The sequence below is a fragment of the Nycticebus coucang genome, chromosome 1 (assembly GCF_027406575.1).
Source record: "Nycticebus coucang isolate mNycCou1 chromosome 1, mNycCou1.pri, whole genome shotgun sequence".
Taxonomy (NCBI): Eukaryota; Metazoa; Chordata; class Mammalia; order Primates; family Lorisidae; genus Nycticebus; species Nycticebus coucang.
The window spans coordinates 18,437,551-18,443,933 of record NC_069780.1 but is presented as its reverse complement, the minus strand read 5'-3'; the positions used below and the strand labels follow the sequence as shown (position 1 = coordinate 18,443,933).

Sequence of the window (6,383 nt, the reverse complement as noted above, 5' to 3'; positions counted from 1 at the left end):
TGGTTCGTTATGCTGCAATAATTAATACAAATGCATTAAGTATTTGGTATCCTCCAACTACACTTTAGAAAAAATACTTTATCATGTCCATAATGAAATACTTCAGTACCTTTTCAAAATGATGATTGAAAAGTATAGGCAACTATTTCTATATTCTCTTTCCTCTGACCAGAATCTCTGTCAGACTGAGCAATGCAGATATCAGAGAGAATGTATGCCAACGAAAGGAAACAGATTGTCACAGGGTATACAGCAGACTGATACTTGCTAGGAAGGTGGCTTGTGTTGGATGTATAACAGCTCTACTTTTATAGTTAAAACTAAAAAGGGCAGAAATTCCTCTTGTCCGTAACTAAGCTCAGCTAGTTCGTGCATTCTTTATTTCACTGGGTTGGATGTGGGAAGAGAACGCAGAAAGTGAGACTCATCAACACTTGCCAAATAAAGGCAAAGGAGTCACTTCCTGCCTAACTCTTTTTTTTTTTTTATGGAACGCTTCACGAATTTGCGTGTCATCCTTGCACAGGGGCCATGCTAATCTTCTCTGTATCATTCCAATTTTAGTATATGTGCTGCCGAAGCGAGCACCCTGCCTAACTCTTAACGTCTCCAGAATTCAGTTAGTCCATTCAAGCTCCAGAGCTCAGGTGTGGATATTCTCCCCGTCCCTCATTTTCACCGGAAAGGGTTTGGATCTAGGGGAAAGCTTGCCTGTCTCCTGAACTGGGAGTGAGGTCTGTGCACTGGCGTCTCGTCTTTACTGACCTCCGTTCTCTGCCTCTACTGCATGGGCTGCTGAAGCATCTGAGGCTGACGTAGCCGGAGCATGGTCTCCCCCATCCATGTTTCCCCCACCTTCCCCCTTTCCTTGGCACTTCTGGGGCTACTGATCCACTGACGCTTTGCCATGTCATCAAGTCACCCTCCAACCTCCACAATAACATCGCCCTCTTTCCCTGAACACAGGGCCCCCAATGGGCACAGTGGCTCTCCATTCTAAGACCTTCCTCACATTTCTCAATCAGCTGTGGACATTTTCTTGTTTCTCTTCTACATATCTACTCTGGAGCTGAGGGGCACTAGGGAGAAAGTCAGCCCCCAGCTAATTTGCTCAGTGAGGCCTGTCTCCTCCAGCTAGTCAGTCAGAGTGCTAAGAATTTGATGATAGATTTGGAAGGGAGCAGCAACTCCTATCTGGACAGGGAAAATCTTTTTTCCACATTCCACGTGCTCTACCTGGCCAATTAAGCATGCCAGACCTAATTATCATCAAGTTGTTCTGCCACCTTGTAGGAAGAATTAAGAACATGAGCAATTTTAAAATTCATTCAATATGTATTCAATATGGAACGATGCTGGAAAAAATGTTTTTAAACACCTTCTTCTTCCTGCGTACAAATGTACATAGATGTTACTTTATTGCATGCAGTAAAACGTGCCTCTTCATGTCTTCAACAAAGCCGCATGCTATAGCTGGGTGTGTAATGTACCAGACAGCCAACACTTACCACCAAGTCTTTCTCTTCCTGCCTTCATTTGCTGTTGCTTGTTTCTTAACAGTATAAAGTAGCAGTTAAAAACACAGCTTTTAGAGACAGATTATCTTGTATTCAAATTCTGACTCTGTATTATTCAGCCATAAGAAAAGATGAAGACTTTACATCTTTTGTGTTTACCTGGATGGAGTTGAAACACATTCATCTTAGTATCTCAAGAATGGAAAAAAAGTATCTAATGTACTCGATTTACTCGGTACTAATATGAAACCAATATATAAACAACTACACACCCAAAGGAAAGAAAAAACACAAGTATAGTCTAGCGAGGGGGAGGGGAGAGGTGGGAGAGGAGAGGAGGGAGGTGGGAGGGCCATTGGCGGGATCTCAACTAATGTGCACAATGTGAGGGTGTTCAGCACGCCCCCCTGAGTGAAGGGCTCAAATACAACTTGAACTTTACCATAGAAGTGAAAACAATTTAAGCTTAACATTTGTACCTGCACATTAATCTGAAATTTTAAAAAAATTGTCAGATTGATTATAATGATTGGTTACATATAATTAAACATCAAGAATATTTTCATTAATCTTAAAAGACAAAAAAAATGAAGTTAAAAACAAATAGAAAAAAGAATTCAGACTCTGCCAGTTATTAACCATGAGACGTTTGATGTATTATTCAGCCTTCCTTTGCTTTTTTCCTCATCTGTCAATAAAACTAGGATGGTGATAATAGTAATTACCTCACCGGGTCATTGTAGGAAACTAAATGAAATTACGTTAAGTCTTTAAAATGGTGTAAAGTACTCAACTGTTAGTTATCTTTTTCTTTTTCCCTTCTATTTTGCCTTTCCATTCTGTATGAGTCAGCTCAGGCTGCTGTAACAAAATACCCCAGACAGGGTGGTTAAACAACAGAAATTTTATTTCTCATAGTTCCAGAGATAAGGAGGTCCAAAATTAAAGCACCAGCAAGGTAGGTTTTATTCTGAGGGCTCTTCTCCTGGCTTGCATGTAGGCGGCTAACATCTTGCTATGTGCTAACAAGAAATCTTCATGAACACTCAGAGAGAGACAGAGCTCTAGGTGTCTTTCTTTATAAGAGCCCTAATCTCATCACGAGGGTCCCACCCTCATGACTTTATCTAAACCTAATTTACCTTCTGAAAGATTCATCTCCAAATACCATCACAGTGAAGACTGGGGATTCGACATATGAATTCAGGAGATAACACATCCACACTCCCCCAGCCCAATTTCTTTTTCTACCCTGACTTCTTACACATGTACCTAACATCAAACTAGATTTACTAAATGGGCAGAAACACTCGGTAAATGTCACATATGCTAAAATATTTCATCAATGGAATGCCATTTTGTTAAAATATATGTGGATTGGTCATAATCTTATATATAGTTAGAAGTAAAGAATAGTTTATAACCATTACCTAGTCTGCAAATAATGCTGCATAAATGCCACTGTAAATTTCAGTAGCCAAAAACAAGAAGTAAGTGTTTATTGACATCTTGAGTCAGCTGCAGGTCAGAAATTTAGGCTGGATGATTCTTCTGGCCTCAGCTGGCCTCTCTCACTGATTTGGGAGCAGACTATTGGCAGGGTCTCATTATGGGGGGTTTATCTGCCTGGGAGACCCCAGCTTCGCAGGTCTCACCCTCCACATGTCCTCACATCTGTCTTTCCAGAAGACTAACTCAGGCATGTTCTCCAGTTAGATGCAAACGCAGAAGCCCACTGCCGGGGTCCTGGAAGCAGAGAGCGAAAGGAAACACTGCTGCTGTCTTGAAACCCAAGATGAGAAGCCGCACGCCAGGCCAGCACTGTACTCTACGAACCAAAGCAAATCCCAGGAACAGCTCAGATTCATGAGATGGAGAAGCAGGCTGGCTTTCCATGGAGAAATCAGAAATTACAGCCATTATGCAATCTACTGCACCAAAGACCATTTGGCCACCTTTACCTCTCTATTTTTTGGTTAAAAAATCAAAAATGTTAATTCTAGAGAAGAACATGTGATCATAAATAGAGTATGATGTGGGGGAAGCTTTATGTAATCCATGAATTACCCTATGGACACACCTCAATTACTTCAACTGGGTGTAAATGAAATCATGGTCTTTGTGTTTATAAGGAAGAAAAAGTCTGTTTTTATAAAGCTTTTAGTTTTTTTTGTTTGAGGGTGGGAGTTAGAGAACATAGAATTTAGAGAAAGCTCTAAAAATGATTTAATTTTAATTGAGAAAATTTTCTATCAAACTTTTTCTACATGTGCTTTATACTGCCCAGAAAAGAGCATGTTAAGATCAACAAGAAGGCTGAAAAGCATCAAAATCTATTTTCTGAAAATGTATCATGTTATTTTACTGTTACACTTAGCATCCAGATAATGGCTGGAAATTTGATTTTTGGAAATTAAACAATGATGTGCTGCCCCCTTGTGCTCCGTGCCTGTAAGCATCATTATTTCCCATTAGCTGCTCCAGAATACTAATCAGAAAAAAATACCGCAATGGAGACATTTTGTCCTTGCAAAAGGCACGGTTTCTGAATCTTTTCTGGGTTCATCGGATTCTTTGGCAACCTATGGACATCTTTTCATAGTAATATTTTTAAATATATAAAATGAAATACAAGGATTAGAAAGGAAACTCTATTGAAATGCAGTTATCAAGAGGTTTAACATGACAAATATGGTTAGACTTATACGCACGTTTAATTAGCACTATAGTGATTAGTCCAATAAACATATTTTGTTTTTTTCTTTTTCTTTTTTTTTTTTTATTAAATCATAGCTGTGTACATTGATATGATCATGGGGCATCATTCCCTAGCTTTACAGACCATTCAATAAACATATTTTGATACATTACAACAATAGTAATGTGATATGAAAATGTGTGTCGTGGGCAAATACCATTGTGGTTTATTGACTATACGGTATTCATGATTTTAGAAAATAGTGGGAAAACAGCTCTCTTTTTTTCCTAAGTTCATGAACCACCTGAGTTCCACTCAGAGACACTCGAGATCTAGACATTCCAAATTAATCATTCCTGACCCCTAATGTAAATTACATTTCATCACTAAACAAGGAAAAATTACGCACCAAAACTTTCCAAATGAAATCTTCATGAAGACCCTATTGATCCATGAAAATGTTCTTCAAATAATACCTTATCAGAGAACAAAGTACTAATTTTTCTCTCATAAATGTTACTTTTATATACCATGTTATACTAAATGTGACAGTGGATGGTTCTCATATTTTGATAATTATGGATTTCCAAGAATAGGTCTATAAGATACATGTATAGTTTTATTTCATTTCTTAAAAACTGACCAAATTACCTGGATTCTAGCCTAGGCCTTTGAACGATTCAGGGACCTTACACCTTTCTTTCCTTTCTCCCTTTCTCTTTTGCCTTTTCAATTTCTTCTTCACCTTCTGTCTCTCTTACACACACACGCACACACACACACACACTTTCTTTCGTTCCTCCTTCAACATATAGTTAATAAGAGATGGATGTATTCTTATAATTGGGCTAAGCATTGTGAATAATGACCCCAGAGGCCTCGAAGTCACTCACCACCTTCAGGTGGCCCAAAGGCAAATTTATCACAAACAATTCTGTGTACTTCATTCCCCTGGTCCTCTCCAAAAAGAAACAATATTTTCTCATGTTAATGTGGTTTTGTGGCTTGGTGCCCATAGCACAGTGGTTATGGCACCAGCCACATACACTGAGGGTGGCGAGTTCTAACCTGGCCTAGGCCAACTAAACAACTGCTACCAAAAATATAGCCGGGTGTTGTGATGGGCATCTGTAGTCCCAGCTACTTGAGAGGCTGAGGCAAGAGAATCACTTAAGGCCAAGAGTTTGAGGTTGCTGTGAGCTATGATGCTACAGCACTCTACCCAGGGTGACATAGTGAGACTCTGTCTCAAAAAAAAAAAAAATGTGTTTTTGTAAAATTTGCAAAAGTGAGAAATTTTAAACACCATTGCTTAAGATTGCTGCTTCTTTCAATTCCTATTTTCTGTATGTTCATTGTTTGTAGAAGGACTAGTCATTACTGAAATCCTGCTAGAGAGAAGCAGACTGGGAATACACCAGTTTGGGTTATATATGTTTATGTGTCTATTTATGTGGTTCAACAATCACATCCATGCATAAAGTAGTTTCTTAACTCCATGGGTTCATGTCAATAAATAATTAAGAAATGTACCTAGTCAGTTTTTCAGCCCCTAGTTATATTTTGTACACCTTTAGAGAAACCTGCATCTAATTCTCTGATTTTAGACCACCAGAAAGATAGTAGCCAAGTCTAAGTGGCTGTAAACATTAACATCACACAGGCCATTCCTCACCAAAATAAAAATCTCTGAGAAGTGATGCTTATTTGGTTTTGCCCACTCTAGGCCCTGGAATCTGAACTGGAATAGTCAGAATCCACCCCATTTGAGTATCTATATATATTAGTAATAAAAGTGGTCTTGGTTGTTTTAACAAATGGCTTTGTGAAGTTACCTAAAGATTGTTAAGTATGAGTGAACTGCCTGCTACTCTGTAATGAGACTATGGTGGCTTTTCCGTATGTCAGCTTATCTAGACTGAACAGTATTTTTCAGGATCCTCTTTCCTGGGAGTTTCTGGTTAGGATGAGCTCCAGGAGGAACTCCTGAAGGCAATCTGCAGCGTGGGAGGGAAGGAGCAGCCACTTCTGTGGCTCCCGCACTTTGTCTTTGCTTTCTCACCTGGTTGGTGGAGCAGCAGCCAGGCCAGAGCTGCCCCACCTTCCCCAGGCTCCTCCTCCAGCAGCCCCACCTTCTGGTGTGTGTGCGGCTCCATAATAGTCGTCAT

The 6,383-nt window shown here is 39.5% G+C and overlaps 1 non-coding gene across 1 annotated transcript; it reads right to left on the bottom strand.

The window, feature by feature from the left end:
- Positions 1 to 481: 481 nt before the first annotated feature.
- Positions 482 to 588, bottom strand: LOC128592272 (U6 spliceosomal RNA). Its single transcript, XR_008381827.1, has one exon. It is a non-coding gene; the product is annotated as a U6 spliceosomal RNA (small nuclear RNA).
- Between the last annotated feature and the right edge of the window lie 5,795 nt (positions 589 to 6,383).